The sequence below is a fragment of the Triticum urartu genome, chromosome 4A, assembly GCF_056163025.1.
Source record: "Triticum urartu cultivar PI428250 chromosome 4A, HENAU_Tu73, whole genome shotgun sequence".
Taxonomy (NCBI): domain Eukaryota; kingdom Viridiplantae; phylum Streptophyta; class Magnoliopsida; order Poales; family Poaceae; genus Triticum; species Triticum urartu.
Window position 1 is genome coordinate 598095626 of NC_141876.1, and position 20774 is coordinate 598116399.

The 20774-nt window shown below is 46.0% G+C and overlaps 20 non-coding genes across 20 annotated transcripts; all 20 read right to left on the bottom strand.

The window, feature by feature from the left end:
• Window positions 1-1626: 1626 nt before the first annotated feature.
• LOC125555053 (U6 spliceosomal RNA) lies at window positions 1627-1731 on the bottom strand. The gene has a single exon (XR_015602331.1). It is a non-coding gene; the product is annotated as a U6 spliceosomal RNA (small nuclear RNA).
• A 371-nt stretch (window positions 1732-2102) lies between these two features.
• LOC125555031 (U6 spliceosomal RNA) lies at window positions 2103-2205 on the bottom strand. Its single transcript, XR_007304488.2, has one exon. It is a non-coding gene; the product is annotated as a U6 spliceosomal RNA (small nuclear RNA).
• A 1051-nt stretch (window positions 2206-3256) lies between these two features.
• On the bottom strand, window positions 3257-3359 carry LOC147977079 (U6 spliceosomal RNA). The gene has a single exon (XR_015602320.1). It is a non-coding gene; the product is annotated as a U6 spliceosomal RNA (small nuclear RNA).
• A 1055-nt stretch (window positions 3360-4414) lies between these two features.
• On the bottom strand, window positions 4415-4517 carry LOC125555220 (U6 spliceosomal RNA). Its single transcript, XR_007304655.2, has one exon. It is a non-coding gene; the product is annotated as a U6 spliceosomal RNA (small nuclear RNA).
• Window positions 4518-5641: 1124 nt separating this feature from the next.
• LOC147977080 (U6 spliceosomal RNA) lies at window positions 5642-5746 on the bottom strand. Its single transcript, XR_015602332.1, has one exon. It is a non-coding gene; the product is annotated as a U6 spliceosomal RNA (small nuclear RNA).
• Window positions 5747-6117: 371 nt separating this feature from the next.
• On the bottom strand, window positions 6118-6220 carry LOC147977081 (U6 spliceosomal RNA). Its single transcript, XR_015602363.1, has one exon. It is a non-coding gene; the product is annotated as a U6 spliceosomal RNA (small nuclear RNA).
• A 1051-nt stretch (window positions 6221-7271) lies between these two features.
• On the bottom strand, window positions 7272-7374 carry LOC147977082 (U6 spliceosomal RNA). Its single transcript, XR_015602321.1, has one exon. It is a non-coding gene; the product is annotated as a U6 spliceosomal RNA (small nuclear RNA).
• A 1055-nt stretch (window positions 7375-8429) lies between these two features.
• LOC147977083 (U6 spliceosomal RNA) lies at window positions 8430-8532 on the bottom strand. Its single transcript, XR_015602357.1, has one exon. It is a non-coding gene; the product is annotated as a U6 spliceosomal RNA (small nuclear RNA).
• A 1124-nt stretch (window positions 8533-9656) lies between these two features.
• On the bottom strand, window positions 9657-9761 carry LOC147977084 (U6 spliceosomal RNA). Its single transcript, XR_015602333.1, has one exon. It is a non-coding gene; the product is annotated as a U6 spliceosomal RNA (small nuclear RNA).
• A 372-nt stretch (window positions 9762-10133) lies between these two features.
• Window positions 10134-10236, bottom strand: LOC147977085 (U6 spliceosomal RNA). The gene has a single exon (XR_015602364.1). It is a non-coding gene; the product is annotated as a U6 spliceosomal RNA (small nuclear RNA).
• Window positions 10237-11287: 1051 nt separating this feature from the next.
• On the bottom strand, window positions 11288-11390 carry LOC147977086 (U6 spliceosomal RNA). Its single transcript, XR_015602315.1, has one exon. It is a non-coding gene; the product is annotated as a U6 spliceosomal RNA (small nuclear RNA).
• A 1055-nt stretch (window positions 11391-12445) lies between these two features.
• LOC147977087 (U6 spliceosomal RNA) lies at window positions 12446-12548 on the bottom strand. Its single transcript, XR_015602358.1, has one exon. It is a non-coding gene; the product is annotated as a U6 spliceosomal RNA (small nuclear RNA).
• Window positions 12549-13671: 1123 nt separating this feature from the next.
• LOC147977088 (U6 spliceosomal RNA) lies at window positions 13672-13776 on the bottom strand. Its single transcript, XR_015602334.1, has one exon. It is a non-coding gene; the product is annotated as a U6 spliceosomal RNA (small nuclear RNA).
• A 371-nt stretch (window positions 13777-14147) lies between these two features.
• LOC147977089 (U6 spliceosomal RNA) lies at window positions 14148-14250 on the bottom strand. The gene has a single exon (XR_015602365.1). It is a non-coding gene; the product is annotated as a U6 spliceosomal RNA (small nuclear RNA).
• A 1051-nt stretch (window positions 14251-15301) lies between these two features.
• LOC147977090 (U6 spliceosomal RNA) lies at window positions 15302-15404 on the bottom strand. Its single transcript, XR_015602316.1, has one exon. It is a non-coding gene; the product is annotated as a U6 spliceosomal RNA (small nuclear RNA).
• A 1055-nt stretch (window positions 15405-16459) lies between these two features.
• LOC147977091 (U6 spliceosomal RNA) lies at window positions 16460-16562 on the bottom strand. The gene has a single exon (XR_015602359.1). It is a non-coding gene; the product is annotated as a U6 spliceosomal RNA (small nuclear RNA).
• A 1124-nt stretch (window positions 16563-17686) lies between these two features.
• LOC147977092 (U6 spliceosomal RNA) lies at window positions 17687-17791 on the bottom strand. The gene has a single exon (XR_015602335.1). It is a non-coding gene; the product is annotated as a U6 spliceosomal RNA (small nuclear RNA).
• Window positions 17792-18162: 371 nt separating this feature from the next.
• Window positions 18163-18265, bottom strand: LOC147977093 (U6 spliceosomal RNA). The gene has a single exon (XR_015602366.1). It is a non-coding gene; the product is annotated as a U6 spliceosomal RNA (small nuclear RNA).
• A 1051-nt stretch (window positions 18266-19316) lies between these two features.
• LOC147977094 (U6 spliceosomal RNA) lies at window positions 19317-19419 on the bottom strand. Its single transcript, XR_015602322.1, has one exon. It is a non-coding gene; the product is annotated as a U6 spliceosomal RNA (small nuclear RNA).
• Window positions 19420-20474: 1055 nt separating this feature from the next.
• LOC147977095 (U6 spliceosomal RNA) lies at window positions 20475-20577 on the bottom strand. Its single transcript, XR_015602360.1, has one exon. It is a non-coding gene; the product is annotated as a U6 spliceosomal RNA (small nuclear RNA).
• Window positions 20578-20774: the final 197 nt, after the last annotated feature.

Below are 20774 nucleotides of genomic sequence, written 5' to 3' on the forward strand. Positions count from 1 at the left end.
AACAGATAGTCATGATTTCCTGACTATGGACATTGGATGTCATTGATAATGAGATCACATCATTAGGAGAATGATGTGATGGACAAGACCCAATCCTAAACATAGCATAAGATCGTTTAGTTCGTTTGCTAGAGTTTTTCCAATGTCAAGTATCCTTTCCTTAGACCATGAGATCGTGTAACTCTCGGATACCGTAGGAGTGCTTTGGGTATACCAAACGTCACAACGTAACTGGGGGACTATAAAGGTATACTACGGGTATCTCCGAAAGTGTCTGTTGGGTTGACACGGATCAAGACTGGGATTTGTCACTCCATATGACAGAGAGGTATCACTGGGCCCACTCAGTAATGCATCATCATAATGAGCTCAAAGTGACCAAGTGTCTGGTCACGGGATCATGCATTACGGTACGAGTAAAGTGACTTGCCGGTAACGAGATTGAACAAGGTATTGGGATACCGACAAGCAGATCTCGGGCAAGTAACATACCGATTGACAAAGGGAACCAACATGTGGTTCATCTGATGAGATCATCGAGGAGCATGTGGGAACCAACATGGGTATCCAGATCCCGATGTTGGTTATTGACCGGAGAGCGATCTAGGTCATGTCTACATGTCTCCCAAACCCGTAGGGTCTACACACTTAAGGTTCGGTGACGCTAGGGTTGTAGGGATATGTATATGCAGTAACCCGAATGTTGTTCGGAGTCCCGGATGAGATCCCGGACGTCACGAGGAGTTCCGGAATGGTCCGGAGGTAAAGAATTATATATAGGAAGTGCTATTTTGGCCATCGGGACAAGTTTCGGGGTCACCGGTATTGTACCGGGACCACCGGAAGGGTCCCGGGGGTCCACCGGTTGGGCCACCTATCCCGGAGGGCCCCATGGGCTGAAGTGGGAAGGGATCCAGCCCAAAGTGGTCTGGGGCGCCACTTTCCTCTAGGGCCCATGCGCCTAGGGTGGGGGAAACCCTAAAGGAAGAGTCCTAGAAGGGGAAGGCACCTCCTAGGTGCCTTGGGGAGGAGGGATTCCTCCCTTGGCCACCGCCCCCCCTAGGAGATTGGATCTCCTAGGGCCGGCGCCCCACCTAGGCCCCCTATATATAGCGGGGGGGAAGGAAGGACCTCTCACCTTTTGCCTTTGGTGCCTCCCTCTCCCTCTCCAACACCTCCTCCTCCTCCATAGTGCTTGGCGAAGCCCTGCCAGAGTACTGCAGCTCCATCACCACCACGCCGTCGTGCTGCTGCTGGAGCCATCTTCCTCAACCTCTCCTTCCCCCTTGCTGGATCAAGAAGGAGGAGACGTTACGCTGACCGTACATGTGTTGAACGCGGAGGTGCCGTCCGTTCGGCGCTAGGATCTCCGGTGATTTGGATCACGTCGAGTACGCCTTCCTCATCCCCGTTCTTTGAACGCTTCCGCGCGTGATCTACAAAGGTATGTAGATGCAATCCGATCACTCGTTGCTAGATGAACTCCTAGATGGATCTTGGTGAAACCGTAGGAAAATTTTTGTTTTCTGCAACGTTCCCCAACAACTAAAGGGCCTTTCGGTACGAATAGCTGCACACGCAAGTGCAAGAAACAAGGCTCCAGTGATTTGCGCGGAAAATCTCAAATAAAATTTGGACCATTTCTCGATTTGTGCGTGTCATCCTTGCGCAGGGGCCATGCTAATCTTCTTTGTATCGTTCCAGGGATGATGCTAGCTGCGGCGCTCTGCCTTATAAACCAGTCCGACTGTCCCCGGCTGGCCGATGTGGGACTAAACAAACGAGCGTTTGTTTTGCCCAGGGCCTTTCCATAGGGCGCGTGGCAGGCCGCCAGTTGCAAGCCGGATCTCTCTTGATGTGGCCAAATTTAATGGAAGAGCATAATGGGCCCTCGTGTTTTTTGTTAGGGAATAACAAACGATGCTTGACACAAAAAAATACTATAGTTGTTGCCGCACGTGGGGGGAGGGCACATGCACATTTAGGAATAACCTCATTGTGCTCTTCTGATAGAGAAAGGAAACTAAAGGGCCTTTCTGTATGAATAGCTGCACATGCAAGTGCAAGAAAAAAGGCTCCAGGGACTTGCGCGGAAATCTCAAAAAAATTTGGACCATTTCTCGATTTGTGCGTGTCATCCTTGCGCAGGGGCCATGCTAATCTTCTCTGTATCATTCCAATTTTATCGGATGTCCCCGAAGGGACGATGCTAGCTGCAGTGCTCTTCCTTATAAACCAGACCGTCTCTCCTCGGCTGGCCGATGTGGGACTAAACAAACGAGCGTTTGTTTTGCCCATGGCGGTGTCTAGCCATACCTAGATTCCATCGGGCGTGTGGCAGGCCGCTAGTTGCAAGCCAGATCTCTCTTGATGTGGCCCAAATTAATGAAAGAGCATAACATGCCCTCGTGTTTTTTGTTAGGGAATAACGAACGATGCTTGGACACAAAAAAATACAATAGTTGTTGCCGCACGTGGGGGGAGGGCACATGCACGTTTAGGAAAGGAGGGATCAACAAATCCTTTTGGTTGTTCAAAATTTATGAATGGTGGATTATGCAAATCAAAACTTTTTAAAAAGCAAACTTGTGCGTGAAGGAGCTTAGACGATATCAAGTTATTGCCACAAGTACATATTGCAAAGACCATAGTGCCAAAAGGTTCATGCTAAGCTAGCTTACCGTGTCTTTGCTGTGACTAGATATATAAAATGGTATGCAACATATATAATTTTCTACATAAAGATTGAGATTTCAGCGGTTGACCTATGTAATTCATCGACCACTGGTTATCGTACACTAAAGACAAAAAGGTTTGAAGATGAGATTCTTTCGAGTGTACCACAATCCAGCCTAGTGTCCGAGAGAGTTTTCTCACAAGTCTTAGATGAGTTTGTTAGGTGGTAACATAAACAAATTAGACTAATGAAACATATTTTTTTGCGTTATGACCGAATCATAGTTGATGGTAAGGAACAAAGACAATAAAAAAATTGAAGGAATACACTACATGTGGGAGGACTGAAACGGAAGACTAATCCATAAACGTGTGATAATAAATTAAAAAGCTAAAAGTTACTCCAGAAAGGTTATATCTGCAATAACAAAGAAGAGAAAGTGTGTGGATCGAAATTTAAAAAGGCTGTATTGAGGACCTCTCTGATAGAGAAAGGAAACTAAAGGGCCTTTCGGTACGAATAGCTGCACACGCAAGTGCAAAAAAAGAAGGCTCCAGTGACTTGCGCGGAAAATCTCAAAAAAAATTGGACCATTTCTCGATTTGTGTGTGTCATCCTTGCGCAGGGGCCATGCTAATCTTCTCTATATCGTTACAATTTTATCGGATGCCCCCGAAGGGACGATGCTAGCTGCCGCGCTTTGCCTTATAAACCAATCCGACTCTCCCCGGCTGAACGATGTGGGACTAAATAAATGAGCGTTTGTGTTGCCCACTGCAGTGTCCAGCCATACCTAGATTCCATCGGGCGTGTGGCAGGCCGCCAGTTGCAAGCCTGATCTCTCTTGATGTGGCCCAAATTAATGGAAGAGCATAACGGGCCCTCGTGTTTTTTCATGAGGGAATAACGAGCGATGCTTGGACACTAAAAAGAAAACTATAGTTTTTGCCCCACGTGGGGGGAGGGCACATGCACGTTTAGGAAAGGATGGATAAACAAATCCTTTTGGTTGTTCACAATTTATGAAAGGTGGATTATGCAAAACGACAAACCTTTTTGAAAGGCAAACTTGTGCGGGAAGGAGATTAGACGATCAAGTTGTTGCCACAAGTACACATTGCAAAGAACATAGTGCCAAAAGGTTCATGCTAAGCTAGCTTACCGTGTATTTGGTGTGACTAGATATATAAAATGGTATGCAACATATATACTTTTCTACACGAAGATTGAGGGTTCACCAGTTGTGACCTACGCAATTCATCGACCACTAGTTATTGTACACTAAAGATAGAAAGGTTTGAAGAAGAGATTCTTTCAAGTGTACCAGAATCCAGCACTAGTGTCCGAGAGAGTTTTCTCACAAGTCTTAGATGAGTTTGTTAGGTGGTAAGATAATCAAATTAGACTAATTAAACATATTTTTTGCGTTATGACCGAATCAAAGTTAAGGGTAAGAAACAAAGACAATAAAAAATTGAAGGAATACACTAGATGTAGGAGGACTGAAACTGAAGGCTACTCCAGAAACATGTGATAATAGTTTAAAAAGCTCAAAAGTTACTACTGAAAGGTTATATCTGCTATAACAAAGAAGAGAAAGCATGTGGATCTAAATTTAAAAAGGCAATATTGAGGACCCTTCTGATATAGAAAGGAAACTAAAGGGCCTTTCTGTACGAAAAGCTGCACACGCAAGTGCAAGAATGAAGGCTCCAGGGACTTGCGCGGAAATCTCAAAAAAATTTGGACCATTTCTCGATTTGTGCGTGTCATCCTTGCGCAGGGGCCATGCTAATCTTCTCTGTATCATTCCAATTTTATCGAATGTCCCCGAAGGGACGATGCTAGCTGCGGCGCTCTTCCTTATAAACCAGTCCGACACTCCCTCGCTGGACGATGTGGGACTAAACAAACGAGCGTTTGTTTTGCCCATGGCGTTGTCCTGCCAAATCAAGACTCCATCGGGCGCGCGGCGAGCCGCCAGTTGCAAACCGGATCTCTCTTGATGTGGCCCAAAGTAATGGAAGAGCATAACGAGCCCTCGTGTTTTTTGTTAGGGAATAACGAATGATGCTTCGACACAAAAAATACTATAGTTGTTGCCGCACGTGGAGGGAGGGCACATGCACGTTTAGGAAAGGAGGGATCAACAAATCCTTTTGGTTGTTCACAATATATGAATGGGGTCCCGGGGGTCCACCGGTTGGGCCACCTATCCCGGAGGGCCCCATGGGCTGAAGTGGGAAGGGATCCAGCCCAAAGTGGTCTGGGGCGCCACTTTCCTCTAGGGCCCATGCGCCTAGGGTGGGGGAAACCCTAAAGGAAGAGTCCTAGAAGGGGAAGGCACCTCCTAGGTGCCTTGGGGAGGAGGGATTCCTCCCTTGGCCACCGCCCCCCCTAGGAGATTGGATCTCCTAGGGCCGGCGCCCCACCTAGGCCCCCTATATATAGCGGGGGGGAAGGAAGGACCTCTCACCTTTTGCCTTTGGTGCCTCCCTCTCCCTCTCCAACACCTCCTCCTCCTCCATAGTGCTTGGCGAAGCCCTGCCAGAGTACTGCAGCTCCATCACCACCACGCCGTCGTGCTGCTGCTGGAGCCATCTTCCTCAACCTCTCCTTCCCCCTTGCTGGATCAAGAAGGAGGAGACGTTACGCTGACCGTACATGTGTTGAACGCGGAGGTGCCGTCCGTTCGGCGCTAGGATCTCCGGTGATTTGGATCACGTCGAGTACGCCTTCCTCATCCCCGTTCTTTGAACGCTTCCGCGCGTGATCTACAAAGGTATGTAGATGCAATCCGATCACTCGTTGCTAGATGAACTCCTAGATGGATCTTGGTGAAACCGTAGGAAAATTTTTGTTTTCTGCAACGTTCCCCAACAACTAAAGGGCCTTTCGGTACGAATAGCTGCACACGCAAGTGCAAGAAACAAGGCTCCAGTGATTTGCGCGGAAAATCTCAAATAAAATTTGGACCATTTCTCGATTTGTGCGTGTCATCCTTGCGCAGGGGCCATGCTAATCTTCTTTGTATCGTTCCAGGGATGATGCTAGCTGCGGCGCTCTGCCTTATAAACCAGTCCGACTGTCCCCGGCTGGCCGATGTGGGACTAAACAAACGAGCGTTTGTTTTGCCCAGGGCCTTTCCATAGGGCGCGTGGCAGGCCGCCAGTTGCAAGCCGGATCTCTCTTGATGTGGCCAAATTTAATGGAAGAGCATAATGGGCCCTCGTGTTTTTTGTTAGGGAATAACAAACGATGCTTGACACAAAAAAATACTATAGTTGTTGCCGCACGTGGGGGGAGGGCACATGCACATTTAGGAATAACCTCATTGTGCTCTTCTGATAGAGAAAGGAAACTAAAGGGCCTTTCTGTATGAATAGCTGCACATGCAAGTGCAAGAAAAAAGGCTCCAGGGACTTGCGCGGAAATCTCAAAAAAATTTGGACCATTTCTCGATTTGTGCGTGTCATCCTTGCGCAGGGGCCATGCTAATCTTCTCTGTATCATTCCAATTTTATCGGATGTCCCCGAAGGGACGATGCTAGCTGCAGTGCTCTTCCTTATAAACCAGACCGTCTCTCCTCGGCTGGCCGATGTGGGACTAAACAAACGAGCGTTTGTTTTGCCCATGGCGGTGTCTAGCCATACCTAGATTCCATCGGGCGTGTGGCAGGCCGCTAGTTGCAAGCCAGATCTCTCTTGATGTGGCCCAAATTAATGAAAGAGCATAACATGCCCTCGTGTTTTTTGTTAGGGAATAACGAACGATGCTTGGACACAAAAAAATACAATAGTTGTTGCCGCACGTGGGGGGAGGGCACATGCACGTTTAGGAAAGGAGGGATCAACAAATCCTTTTGGTTGTTCAAAATTTATGAATGGTGGATTATGCAAATCAAAACTTTTTAAAAAGCAAACTTGTGCGTGAAGGAGCTTAGACGATATCAAGTTATTGCCACAAGTACATATTGCAAAGACCATAGTGCCAAAAGGTTCATGCTAAGCTAGCTTACCGTGTCTTTGCTGTGACTAGATATATAAAATGGTATGCAACATATATAATTTTCTACATAAAGATTGAGATTTCAGCGGTTGACCTATGTAATTCATCGACCACTGGTTATCGTACACTAAAGACAAAAAGGTTTGAAGATGAGATTCTTTCGAGTGTACCACAATCCAGCCTAGTGTCCGAGAGAGTTTTCTCACAAGTCTTAGATGAGTTTGTTAGGTGGTAACATAAACAAATTAGACTAATGAAACATATTTTTTTGCGTTATGACCGAATCATAGTTGATGGTAAGGAACAAAGACAATAAAAAAATTGAAGGAATACACTACATGTGGGAGGACTGAAACGGAAGACTAATCCATAAACGTGTGATAATAAATTAAAAAGCTAAAAGTTACTCCAGAAAGGTTATATCTGCAATAACAAAGAAGAGAAAGTGTGTGGATCGAAATTTAAAAAGGCTGTATTGAGGACCTCTCTGATAGAGAAAGGAAACTAAAGGGCCTTTCGGTACGAATAGCTGCACACGCAAGTGCAAAAAAAGAAGGCTCCAGTGACTTGCGCGGAAAATCTCAAAAAAAATTGGACCATTTCTCGATTTGTGTGTGTCATCCTTGCGCAGGGGCCATGCTAATCTTCTCTATATCGTTACAATTTTATCGGATGCCCCCGAAGGGACGATGCCAGCTGCCGCGCTTTGCCTTATAAACCAATCCGACTCTCCCCGGCTGAACGATGTGGGACTAAATAAATGAGCGTTTGTGTTGCCCACTGCAGTGTCCAGCCATACCTAGATTCCATCGGGCGTGTGGCAGGCCGCCAGTTGCAAGCCTGATCTCTCTTGATGTGGCCCAAATTAATGGAAGAGCATAACGGGCCCTCGTGTTTTTTCATGAGGGAATAACGAGCGATGCTTGGACACTAAAAAGAAAACTATAGTTTTTGCCCCACGTGGGGGGAGGGCACATGCACGTTTAGGAAAGGATGGATAAACAAATCCTTTTGGTTGTTCACAATTTATGAAAGGTGGATTATGCAAAACGACAAACCTTTTTGAAAGGCAAACTTGTGCGGGAAGGAGATTAGACGATCAAGTTGTTGCCACAAGTACACATTGCAAAGAACATAGTGCCAAAAGGTTCATGCTAAGCTAGCTTACCGTGTATTTGGTGTGACTAGATATATAAAATGGTATGCAACATATATACTTTTCTACACGAAGATTGAGGGTTCACCAGTTGTGACCTACGCAATCCATCGACCACTAGTTATTGTACACTAAAGATAGAAAGGTTTGAAGAAGAGATTCTTTCAAGTGTACCAGAATCCAGCACTAGTGTCCGAGAGAGTTTTCTCACAAGTCTTAGATGAGTTTGTTAGGTGGTAAGATAATCAAATTAGACTAATTAAACATATTTTTTGCGTTATGACCGAATCAAAGTTAAGGGTAAGAAACAAAGACAATAAAAAATTGAAGGAATACACTAGATGTAGGAGGACTGAAACTGAAGGCTACTCCAGAAACATGTGATAATAGTTTAAAAAGCTCAAAAGTTACTACTGAAAGGTTATATCTGCTATAACAAAGAAGAGAAAGCATGTGGATCTAAATTTAAAAAGGCAATATTGAGGACCCTTCTGATATAGAAAGGAAACTAAAGGGCCTTTCTGTACGAAAAGCTGCACACGCAAGTGCAAGAATGAAGGCTCCAGGGACTTGCGCGGAAATCTCAAAAAAATTTGGACCATTTCTCGATTTGTGCGTGTCATCCTTGCGCAGGGGCCATGCTAATCTTCTCTGTATCATTCCAATTTTATCGAATGTCCCCGAAGGGACGATGCTAGCTGCGGCGCTCTTCCTTATAAACCAGTCCGACACTCCCTCGCTGGACGATGTGGGACTAAACAAACGAGCGTTTGTTTTGCCCATGGCGTTGTCCTGCCAAATCAAGACTCCATCGGGCGCGCGGCGAGCCGCCAGTTGCAAACCGGATCTCTCTTGATGTGGCCCAAAGTAATGGAAGAGCATAACGAGCCCTCGTGTTTTTTGTTAGGGAATAACGAATGATGCTTCGACACAAAAAATACTATAGTTGTTGCCGCACGTGGAGGGAGGGCACATGCACGTTTAGGAAAGGAGGGATCAACAAATCCTTTTGGTTGTTCACAATATATGAATGGGGTCCCGGGGGTCCACCGGTTGGGCCACCTATCCCGGAGGGCCCCATGGGCTGAAGTGGGAAGGGATCCAGCCCAAAGTGGTCTGGGGCGCCACTTTCCTCTAGGGCCCATGCGCCTAGGGTGGGGGAAACCCTAAAGGAAGAGTCCTAGAAGGGGAAGGCACCTCCTAGGTGCCTTGGGGAGGAGGGATTCCTCCCTTGGCCACCGCCCCCCCTAGGAGATTGGATCTCCTAGGGCCGGCGCCCCACCTAGGCCCCCTATATATAGCGGGGGGGAAGGAAGGACCTCTCACCTTTTGCCTTTGGTGCCTCCCTCTCCCTCTCCAACACCTCCTCCTCCTCCATAGTGCTTGGCGAAGCCCTGCCAGAGTACTGCAGCTCCATCACCACCACGCCGTCGTGCTGCTGCTGGAGCCATCTTCCTCAACCTCTCCTTCCCCCTTGCTGGATCAAGAAGGAGGAGACGTTACGCTGACCGTACATGTGTTGAACGCGGAGGTGCCGTCCGTTCGGCGCTAGGATCTCCGGTGATTTGGATCACGTCGAGTACGCCTTCCTCATCCCCGTTCTTTGAACGCTTCCGCGCGTGATCTACAAAGGTATGTAGATGCAATCCGATCACTCGTTGCTAGATGAACTCCTAGATGGATCTTGGTGAAACCGTAGGAAAATTTTTGTTTTCTGCAACGTTCCCCAACAACTAAAGGGCCTTTCGGTACGAATAGCTGCACACGCAAGTGCAAGAAACAAGGCTCCAGTGATTTGCGCGGAAAATCTCAAATAAAATTTGGACCATTTCTCGATTTGTGCGTGTCATCCTTGCGCAGGGGCCATGCTAATCTTCTTTGTATCGTTCCAGGGATGATGCTAGCTGCGGCGCTCTGCCTTATAAACCAGTCCGACTGTCCCCGGCTGGCCGATGTGGGACTAAACAAACGAGCGTTTGTTTTGCCCAGGGCCTTTCCATAGGGCGCGTGGCAGGCCGCCAGTTGCAAGCCGGATCTCTCTTGATGTGGCCAAATTTAATGGAAGAGCATAATGGGCCCTCGTGTTTTTTGTTAGGGAATAACAAACGATGCTTGACACAAAAAAAATACTATAGTTGTTGCCGCACGTGGGGGGAGGGCACATGCACATTTAGGAATAACCTCATTGTGCTCTTCTGATAGAGAAAGGAAACTAAAGGGCCTTTCTGTATGAATAGCTGCACATGCAAGTGCAAGAAAAAAGGCTCCAGGGACTTGCGCGGAAATCTCAAAAAAATTTGGACCATTTCTCGATTTGTGCGTGTCATCCTTGCGCAGGGGCCATGCTAATCTTCTCTGTATCATTCCAATTTTATCGGATGTCCCCGAAGGGACGATGCTAGCTGCAGTGCTCTTCCTTATAAACCAGACCGTCTCTCCTCGGCTGGCCGATGTGGGACTAAACAAACGAGCGTTTGTTTTGCCCATGGCGGTGTCTAGCCATACCTAGATTCCATCGGGCGTGTGGCAGGCCGCTAGTTGCAAGCCAGATCTCTCTTGATGTGGCCCAAATTAATGAAAGAGCATAACATGCCCTCGTGTTTTTTGTTAGGGAATAACGAACGATGCTTGGACACAAAAAAATACAATAGTTGTTGCCGCACGTGGGGGGAGGGCACATGCACGTTTAGGAAAGGAGGGATCAACAAATCCTTTTGGTTGTTCAAAATTTATGAATGGTGGATTATGCAAATCAAAACTTTTTAAAAAGCAAACTTGTGCGTGAAGGAGCTTAGACGATATCAAGTTATTGCCACAAGTACATATTGCAAAGACCATAGTGCCAATAGGTTCATGCTAAGCTAGCTTACCGTGTCTTTGCTGTGACTAGATATATAAAATGGTATGCAACATATATAATTTTCTACATAAAGATTGAGATTTCAGCGGTTGACCTATGTAATTCATCGACCACTGGTTATCGTACACTAAAGACAAAAAGGTTTGAAGATGAGATTCTTTCGAGTGTACCACAATCCAGCCTAGTGTCCGAGAGAGTTTTCTCACAAGTCTTAGATGAGTTTGTTAGGTGGTAACATAAAAAAATTAGACTAATGAAACATATTTTTTTGCGTTATGACCGAATCATAGTTGATGGTAAGGAACAAAGACAATAAAAAAATTGAAGGAATACACTACATGTGGGAGGACTGAAACGGAAGACTAATCCATAAACGTGTGATAATAAATTAAAAAGCTAAAAGTTACTCCAGAAAGGTTATATCTGCAATAACAAAGAAGAGAAAGTGTGTGGATCGAAATTTAAAAAGGCTGTATTGAGGACCTCTCTGATAGAGAAAGGAAACTAAAGGGCCTTTCGGTACGAATAGCTGCACACGCAAGTGCAAAAAAAGAAGGCTCCAGTGACTTGCGCGGAAAATCTCAAAAAAAATTGGACCATTTCTCGATTTGTGTGTGTCATCCTTGCGCAGGGGCCATGCTAATCTTCTCTGTATCGTTACAATTTTATCGGATGCCCCCGAAGGGACGATGCTAGCTGCCGCGCTTTGCCTTATAAACCAATCCGACTCTCCCCGGCTGAACGATGTGGGACTAAATAAATGAGCGTTTGTGTTGCCCACTGCAGTGTCCAGCCATACCTAGATTCCATCGGGCGTGTGGCAGGCCGCCAGTTGCAAGCCTGATCTCTCTTGATGTGGCCCAAATTAATGGAAGAGCATAACGGGCCCTCGTGTTTTTTCATGAGGGAATAACGAGCGATGCATGGACACTAAAAAGAAAACTATAGTTTTTGCCCCACGTGGGGGGAGGGCACATGCACGTTTAGGAAAGGATGGATAAACAAATCCTTTTGGTTGTTCACAATTTATGAAAGGTGGATTATGCAAAACGACAAACCTTTTTGAAAGGCAAACTTGTGCGGGAAGGAGATTAGACGATCAAGTTGTTGCCACAAGTACACATTGCAAAGAACATAGTGCCAAAAGGTTCATGCTAAGCTAGCTTACCGTGTATTTGGTGTGACTAGATATATAAAATGGTATGCAACATATATACTTTTCTACACGAAGATTGAGGGTTCACCAGTTGTGACCTACGCAATTCATCGACCACTAGTTATTGTACACTAAAGATAGAAAGGTTTGAAGAAGAGATTCTTTCAAGTGTACCAGAATCCAGCACTAGTGTCCGAGAGAGTTTTCTCACAAGTCTTAGATGAGTTTGTTAGGTGGTAAGATAATCAAATTAGACTAATTAAACATATTTTTTGCGTTATGACCGAATCAAAGTTAAGGGTAAGAAACAAAGACAATAAAAAATTGAAGGAATACACTAGATGTAGGAGGACTGAAACTGAAGGCTACTCCAGAAACATGTGATAATAGTTTAAAAAGCTCAAAAGTTACTACTGAAAGGTTATATCTGCTATAACAAAGAAGAGAAAGCATGTGGATCTAAATTTAAAAAGGCAATATTGAGGACCCTTCTGATATAGAAAGGAAACTAAAGGGCCTTTCTGTACGAAAAGCTGCACACGCAAGTGCAAGAATGAAGGCTCCAGGGACTTGTGCGGAAATCTCAAAAAAATTTGGACCATTTCTCGATTTGTGCGTGTCATCCTTGCGCAGGGGCCATGCTAATCTTCTCTGTATCATTCCAATTTTATCGAATGTCCCCGAAGGGACGATGCTAGCTGCGGCGCTCTTCCTTATAAACCAGTCCGACACTCCCTCGCTGGACGATGTGGGACTAAACAAACGAGCGTTTGTTTTGCCCATGGCGTTGTCCTGCCAAATCAAGACTCCATCGGGCGCGCGGCGAGCCGCCAGTTGCAAACCGGATCTCTCTTGATGTGGCCCAAAGTAATGGAAGAGCATAACGAGCCCTCGTGTTTTTTGTTAGGGAATAACGAATGATGCTTCGACACAAAAAATACTATAGTTGTTGCCGCACGTGGAGGGAGGGCACATGCACGTTTAGGAAAGGAGGGATCAACAAATCCTTTTGGTTGCTCACAATATATGAATGGGGTCCCGGGGGTCCACCGGTTGGGCCACCTATCCCGGAGGGCCCCATGGGCTGAAGTGGGAAGGGATCCAGCCCAAAGTGGTCTGGGGCGCCACTTTCCTCTAGGGCCCATGCGCCTAGGGTGGGGGAAACCCTAAAGGAAGAGTCCTAGAAGGGGAAGGCACCTCCTAGGTGCCTTGGGGAGGAGGGATTCCTCCCTTGGCCACCGCCCCCCTAGGAGATTGGATCTCCTAGGGCCGGCGCCCCACCTAGGCCCCCTATATATAGCGGGGGGGAAGGAAGGACCTCTCACCTTTTGCCTTTGGTGCCTCCCTCTCCCTCTCCAACACCTCCTCCTCCTCCATAGTGCTTGGCGAAGCCCTGCCAGAGTACTGCAGCTCCATCACCACCACGCCGTCGTGCTGCTGCTGGAGCCATCTTCCTCAACCTCTCCTTCCCCCTTGCTGGATCAAGAAGGAGGAGACGTTACGCTGACCGTACATGTGTTGAACGCGGAGGTGCCGTCCGTTCGGCGCTAGGATCTCCGGTGATTTGGATCACGTCGAGTACGCCTTCCTCATCCCCGTTCTTTGAACGCTTCCGCGCGTGATCTACAAAGGTATGTAGATGCAATCCGATCACTCGTTGCTAGATGAACTCCTAGATGGATCTTGGTGAAACCGTAGGAAAATTTTTGTTTTCTGCAACGTTCCCCAACAACTAAAGGGCCTTTCGGTACGAATAGCTGCACACGCAAGTGCAAGAAACAAGGCTCCAGTGATTTGCGCGGAAAATCTCAAATAAAATTTGGACCATTTCTCGATTTGTGCGTGTCATCCTTGCGCAGGGGCCATGCTAATCTTCTTTGTATCGTTCCAGGGATGATGCTAGCTGCGGCGCTCTGCCTTATAAACCAGTCCGACTGTCCCCGGCTGGCCGATGTGGGACTAAACAAACGAGCGTTTGTTTTGCCCAGGGCCTTTCCATAGGGCGCGTGGCAGGCCGCCAGTTGCAAGCCGGATCTCTCTTGATGTGGCCAAATTTAATGGAAGAGCATAATGGGCCCTCGTGTTTTTTGTTAGGGAATAACAAACGATGCTTGACACAAAAAAATACTATAGTTGTTGCCGCACGTGGGGGGAGGGCACATGCACATTTAGGAATAACCTCATTGTGCTCTTCTGATAGAGAAAGGAAACTAAAGGGCCTTTCTATATGAATAGCTGCACATGCAAGTGCAAGAAAAAAGGCTCCAGGGACTTGCGCGGAAATCTCAAAAAAATTTGGACCATTTCTCGATTTGTGCGTGTCATCCTTGCGCAGGGGCCATGCTAATCTTCTCTGTATCATTCCAATTTTATCGGATGTCCCCGAAGGGACGATGCTAGCTGCAGTGCTCTTCCTTATAAACCAGACCGTCTCTCCTCGGCTGGCCGATGTGGGACTAAACAAACGAGCGTTTGTTTTGCCCATGGCGGTGTCTAGCCATACCTAGATTCCATCGGGCGTGTGGCAGGCCGCTAGTTGCAAGCCAGATCTCTCTTGATGTGGCCCAAATTAATGAAAGAGCATAACATGCCCTCGTGTTTTTTGTTAGGGAATAACGAACGATGCTTGGACACAAAAAAATACAATAGTTGTTGCCGCACGTGGGGGGAGGGCACATGCACGTTTAGGAAAGGAGGGATCAACAAATCCTTTTGGTTGTTCAAAATTTATGAATGGTGGATTATGCAAATCAAAACTTTTTAAAAAGCAAACTTGTGCGTGAAGGAGCTTAGACGATATCAAGTTATTGCCACAAGTACATATTGCAAAGACCATAGTGCCAAAAGGTTCATGCTAAGCTAGCTTACCGTGTCTTTGCTGTGACTAGATATATAAAATGGTATGCAACATATATAATTTTCTACATAAATATTGAGATTTCAGCGGTTGACCTATGTAATTCATCGACCACTGGTTATCGTACACTAAAGACAAAAAGGTTTGAAGATGAGATTCTTTCGAGTGTACCACAATCCAGCCTAGTGTCCGAGAGAGTTTTCTCACAAGTCTTAGATGAGTTTGTTAGGTGGTAACATAAACAAATTAGACTAATGAAACATATTTTTTTGCGTTATGACCGAATCATAGTTGATGGTAAGGAACAAAGACAATAAAAAAATTGAAGGAATACACTACATGTGGGAGGACTGAAACGGAAGACTAATCCATAAACGTGTGATAATAAATTAAAAAGCTAAAAGTTACTCCAGAAAGGTTATATCTGCAATAACAAAGAAGAGAAAGTGTGTGGATCGAAATTTAAAAAGGCTGTATTGAGGACCTCTCTGATAGAGAAAGGAAACTAAAGGGCCTTTCGGTACGAATAGCTGCACACGCAAGTGCAAAAAAAGAAGGCTCCAGTGACTTGCGCGGAAAATCTCAAAAAAAATTGGACCATTTCTCGATTTGTGTGTGTCATCCTTGCGCAGGGGCCATGCTAATCTTCTCTGTATCGTTACAATTTTATCGGATGCCCCCGAAGGGACGATGCTAGCTGCCGCGCTTTGCCTTATAAACCAATCCGACTCTCCCCGGCTGAACGATGTGGGACTAAATAAATGAGCGTTTGTGTTGCCCACTGCAGTGTCCAGCCATACCTAGATTCCATCGGGCGTGTGGCAGGCCGCCAGTTGCAAGCCTGATCTCTCTTGATGTGGCCCAAATTAATGGAAGAGCATAACGGGCCCTCGTGTTTTTTCATGAGGGAATAACGAGCGATGCTTGGACACTAAAAAGAAAACTATAGTTTTTGCCCCACGTGGGGGGACGGCACATGCACGTTTAGGAAAGGATGGATAAACAAATCCTTTTGGTTGTTCACAATTTATGAAAGGTGGATTATGCAAAACGACAAACCTTTTTGAAAGGCAAACTTGTGCGGGAAGGAGATTAGACGATCAAGTTGTTGCCACAAGTACACATTGCAAAGAACATAGTGCCAAAAGGTTCATGCTAAGCTAGCTTACCGTGTATTTGGTGTGACTAGATATATAAAATGGTATGCAACATATATACTTTTCTACACGAAGATTGAGGGTTCACCAGTTGTGACCTACGCAATTCATCGACCACTAGTTATTGTACACTAAAGATAGAAAGGTTTGAAGAAGAGATTCTTTCAAGTGTACCAGAATCCAGCACTAGTGTCCGAGAGAGTTTTCTCACAAGTCTTAGATGAGTTTGTTAGGTGGTAAGATAATCAAATTAGACTAATTAAACATATTTTTTGCGTTATGACCGAATCAAAGTTAAGGGTAAGAAACAAAGACAATAAAAAATTGAAGGAATACACTAGATGTAGGAGGACTGAAACTGAAGGCTACTCCAGAAACATGTGATAATAGTTTAAAAAGCTCAAAAGTTACTACTGAAAGGTTATATCTGCTATAACAAAGAAGAGAAAGCATGTGGATCTAAATTTAAAAAGGCAATATTGAGGACCCTTCTGATATAGAAAGGAAACTAAAGGGCCTTTCTGTACGAAAAGCTGCACACGCAAGTGCAAGAATGAAGGCTCCAGGGACTTGCGCGGAAATCTCAAAAAAATTTGGACCATTTCTCGATTTGTGCGTGTCATCCTTGCGCAGGGGCCATGCTAATCTTCTCTGTATCATTCCAATTTTATCGAATGTCCCCGAAGGGACGATGCTAGCTGCGGCGCTCTTCCTTATAAACCAGTCCGACACTCCCTCGCTGGACGATGTGGGACTAAACAAACGAGCGTTTGTTTTGCCCATGGCGTTGTCCTGCCAAATCAAGACTCCATCGGGCGCGCGGCGAGCCGCCAGTTGCAAACCGGATCTCTCTTGATGTGGCCCAAAGTAATGGAAGAGCATAACGAGCCCTCGTGTTTTTTGTTAGGGAATAACGAATGATGCTTCGACACAAAAAATACTATAGTTGTTGCCGCACGTGGAGGGAGGGCACATGCACGTTTAGGAAAGGAGGGATCAACAAATCCTTTTGGTTGTTCACAATATATGAATGGGGTCCCGGGGGTCCACCGGTTGGGCCACCTATCCCGGAGGGCCCCATGGGCTGAAGTGGGAAGGGATCCAGCCCAAAGTGGTCTGGGGCGCCACTTTCCTCTAGGGCCCATGCGCCTAGGGTGGGGGAAACCCTAAAGGAAGAGTCCTAGAAGGGGAAGGCACCTCCTAGGTGCCTTGGGGAGGAGGGATTCCTCCCTTGGCCACCGCCCCCCCTAGGAGATTGGATCTCCTAGGGCCGGCGCCCCACCTAGGCCCCCTATATATAGCGGGGGGGAAGGAAGGACCTCTCACCTTTTGCCTTTGGTGCCTCCCTCTCCCTCTCCAACACCTCCTCCTCCTCCATAGTGCTTGGCGAAGCCCTGCCAGAGTACTGCAGCTCCATCACCACCACGCCGTCGTGCTGCTGCTGGAGCCATCTTCCTCAACCTCTCCTTCCCCCTTGCTGGATCAAGAAGGAGGAGACGTTACGCTGACCGTACATGTGTTGAACGCGGAGCTGCCGTCCGTTCGGCGCTAGGATCTCCGGTGATTTGGATCACGTCGAGTACGCCTTCCTCATCCCCGTTCTTTGAACGCTTCCGCGCGTGATCTACAAAGGTATGTAGATGCAATCCGATCACTCGTTGCTAGATGAACTCCTAGATGGATCTTGGTGAAACCGTAGGAAAATTTTTGTTTTCTGCAACGTTCCCCAACAACTAAAGGGCCTTTCGGTACGAATAGCTGCACACGCAAGTGCAAGAAACAAGGCTCCAGTGATTTGCGCGGAAAATCTCAAATAAAATTTGGACCATTTCTCGATTTGTGCGTGTCATCCTTGCGCAGGGGCCATGCTAATCTTCTTTGTATCGTTCCAGGGATGATGCTAGCTGCGGCGCTCTGCCTTATAAACCAGTCCGACTGTCCCCGGCTGGCCGATGTGGGACTAAACAAACGAGCGTTTGTTTTGCCCAGGGCCTTTCCATAGGGCGCGTGGCAGGCCGCCAGTTGCAAGCCGGATCTCTCTTGATGTGGCCAAATTTAATGGAAGAGCATAATGGGCCCTCGTGTTTTTTGTTAGGGAATAACAAACGATGCTTGACACAAAAAAATACTATAGTTGTTGCCGCACGTGGGGGGAGGGCACATGCACATTTAGGAATAACCTCATTGTGCTCTTCTGATAGAGAAAGGAAACTAAAGGGCCTTTCTGTATGAATAGCTGCACATGCAAGTGCAAGAAAAAAGGCTCCAGGGACTTGCGCGGAAATCTCAAAAAAATTTGGACCATTTCTCGATTTGTGCGTGTCATCCTTGCGCAGGGGCCATGCTAATCTTCTCTGTATCATTCCAATTTTATCGGATGTCCCCGAAGGGACGATGCTAGCTGCAGTGCTCTTCCTTATAAACCAGACCGTCTCTCCTCGGCTGGCCGATGTGGGACTAAACAAACGAGCGTTTGTTTTGCCCATGGCGGTGTCTAGCCATACCTAGATTCCATCGGGCGTGTGGCAGGCCGCTAGTTGCAAGCCAGATCTCTCTTGATGTGGCCCAAATTAATGAAAGAGCATAACATGCCCTCGTGTTTTTTGTTAGGGAATAACGAACGATGCTTGGACACAAAAAAATACAATAGTTGTTGCCGCACGTGGGGGGAGGGCACATGCACGTTTAGGAAAGGAGGGATCAACAAATCCTTTTGGTTGTTCAAAATTTATGAATGGTGGATTATGCAAATCAAAACTTTTTAAAAAGCAAACTTGTGCGTGAAGGAGCTTAGACGATATCAAGTTATTGCCACAAGTACATATTGCAAAGACCATAGTGCCAAAAGGTTCATGCTAAGCTAGCTTACCGTGTCTTTGCTGTGACTAGATATATAAAATGGTATGCAACATATATAATTTTCTACATAAAGATTGAGATTTCAGCGGTTGACCTATGTAATTCATCGACCACTGGTTATCGTACACTAAAGACAAAAAGGTTTGAAGATGAGATTCTTTCGAGTGTACCACAATCCAGCCTAGTGTCCGAGAGAGTTTTCTCACAAGTCTTAGATGAGTTTGTTAGGTGGTAACATAAACAAATTAGACTAATGAAACATATTTTTTTGCGTTATGACCGAATCATAGTTGATGGTAAGGAACAAAGACAATAAAAAAATTGAAGGAATACACTACATGTGGGAGGACTGAAACGGAAGACTAATCCATAAACGTGTGATAATAAATTAAAAAGCTAAAAGTTACTCCAGAAAGGTTATATCTGCAATAACAAAGAAGAGAAAGTGTGTGGATCGAAATTTAAAAAGGCTGTATTGAGGACCTCTCTGATAGAGAAAGGAAACTAAAGGGCCTTTCGGTACGAATAGCTGCACACGCAAGTGCAAAAAAAGAAGGCTCCAGTGACTTGCGCGGAAAATCTCAAAAAAAATTGGACCATTTCTCGATTTGTGTGTGTCATCCTTGCGCAGGGGCCATGCTAATCTTCTCTATATCGTTACAATTTTATCGGATGCCCCCGAAGGGACGATGCTAGCTGCCGCGCTTTGCCTTATAAACCAATCCGACTCTCCCCGGCTGAACGATGTGGGACTAAATAAATGAGCGTTTGTGTTGCCCACTGCAGTGTCCAGCCATACCTAGATTCCATCGGGCGTGTGGCAGGCCGCCAGTTGCAAGCCTGATCTCTCTTGATGTGGCCCAAATTAATGGAAGAGCATAACGGGCCCTCGTGTTTTTTCATGAGGGAATAACGAGCGATGCTTGGACACTAAAAAGAAAACTATAGTTTTTGCCCCACGTGGGGGGAGGGCACATGCACGTTTAGGAAAGGATGGATAAACAAATCCTTTTGGTTGTTCACAATTTATGAAAGGTGGATTATGCAAAACGACAAACCTTTTTGAAAGGCAAACTTGTGCGGGAAGGAGATTAGACGATCAAGTTGTTGCCACAAGTACACATTGCAAAGAACATAGTGCCAAAAGGTTCATGCTAAGCTAGCTTACCGTGTATTTGGTGTGACTAGATATATAAAATGGTATGCAACATATATACTTTTCTACACGAAGATTGAGGGTTCACCAGTTGTGACCTACGCAATCCATCGACCACTAGTTATTGTACACTAAAGATAGAAAGGTTTGAAGAAGAGATTCTTTCAAGTGTACCAGAATCCAGCACTAGTGTCCGAGAGAGTTTTCTCACAAGTCTTAGATGAGTTTGTTAGGTGGTAAGATAATCAAATTAGACTAATTAAACATATTTTTTGCGTTATGACCGAATCAAAGTTAAGGGTAAGAAACAAAGACAATAAAAAATTGAAGGAATACACTAGATGTAGGAGGACTGAAACTGAAGGCTACTCCAGAAACATGTGATAATAGTTTAAAAAGCTCAAAAGTTACTACTGAAAGGTTATATCTGCTATAACAAAGAAGAGAAAGCATGTGGATCTAAATTTAAAAAGGCAATATTGAGGACCCTTCTGATATAGAAAGGAAACTAAAGGGCCTTTCTGTACGAAAAGCTGCACACGCAAGTGCAAGAATGAAGGCTCCAGGGACTTGCGCGGAAATCTCAAAAAAATTTGGACCATTTCTCGATTTGTGCGTGTCATCCTTGCGCAGGGGCCATGCTAATCTTCTCTGTATCATTCCAATTTTATCGAATGTCCCCGAAGGGACGATGCTAGCTGCGGCGCTCTTCCTTATAAACCAGTCCGACACTCCCTCGCTGGACGATGTGGGACTAAACAAACGAGCGTTTGTTTTGCCCATGGCGTTGTCCTGCCAAATCAAGACTCCATCGGGCGCGCGGCGAGCCGCCAGTTGCAAACCGGATCTCTCTTGATGTGGCCCAAAGTAATGGAAGAGCATAACGA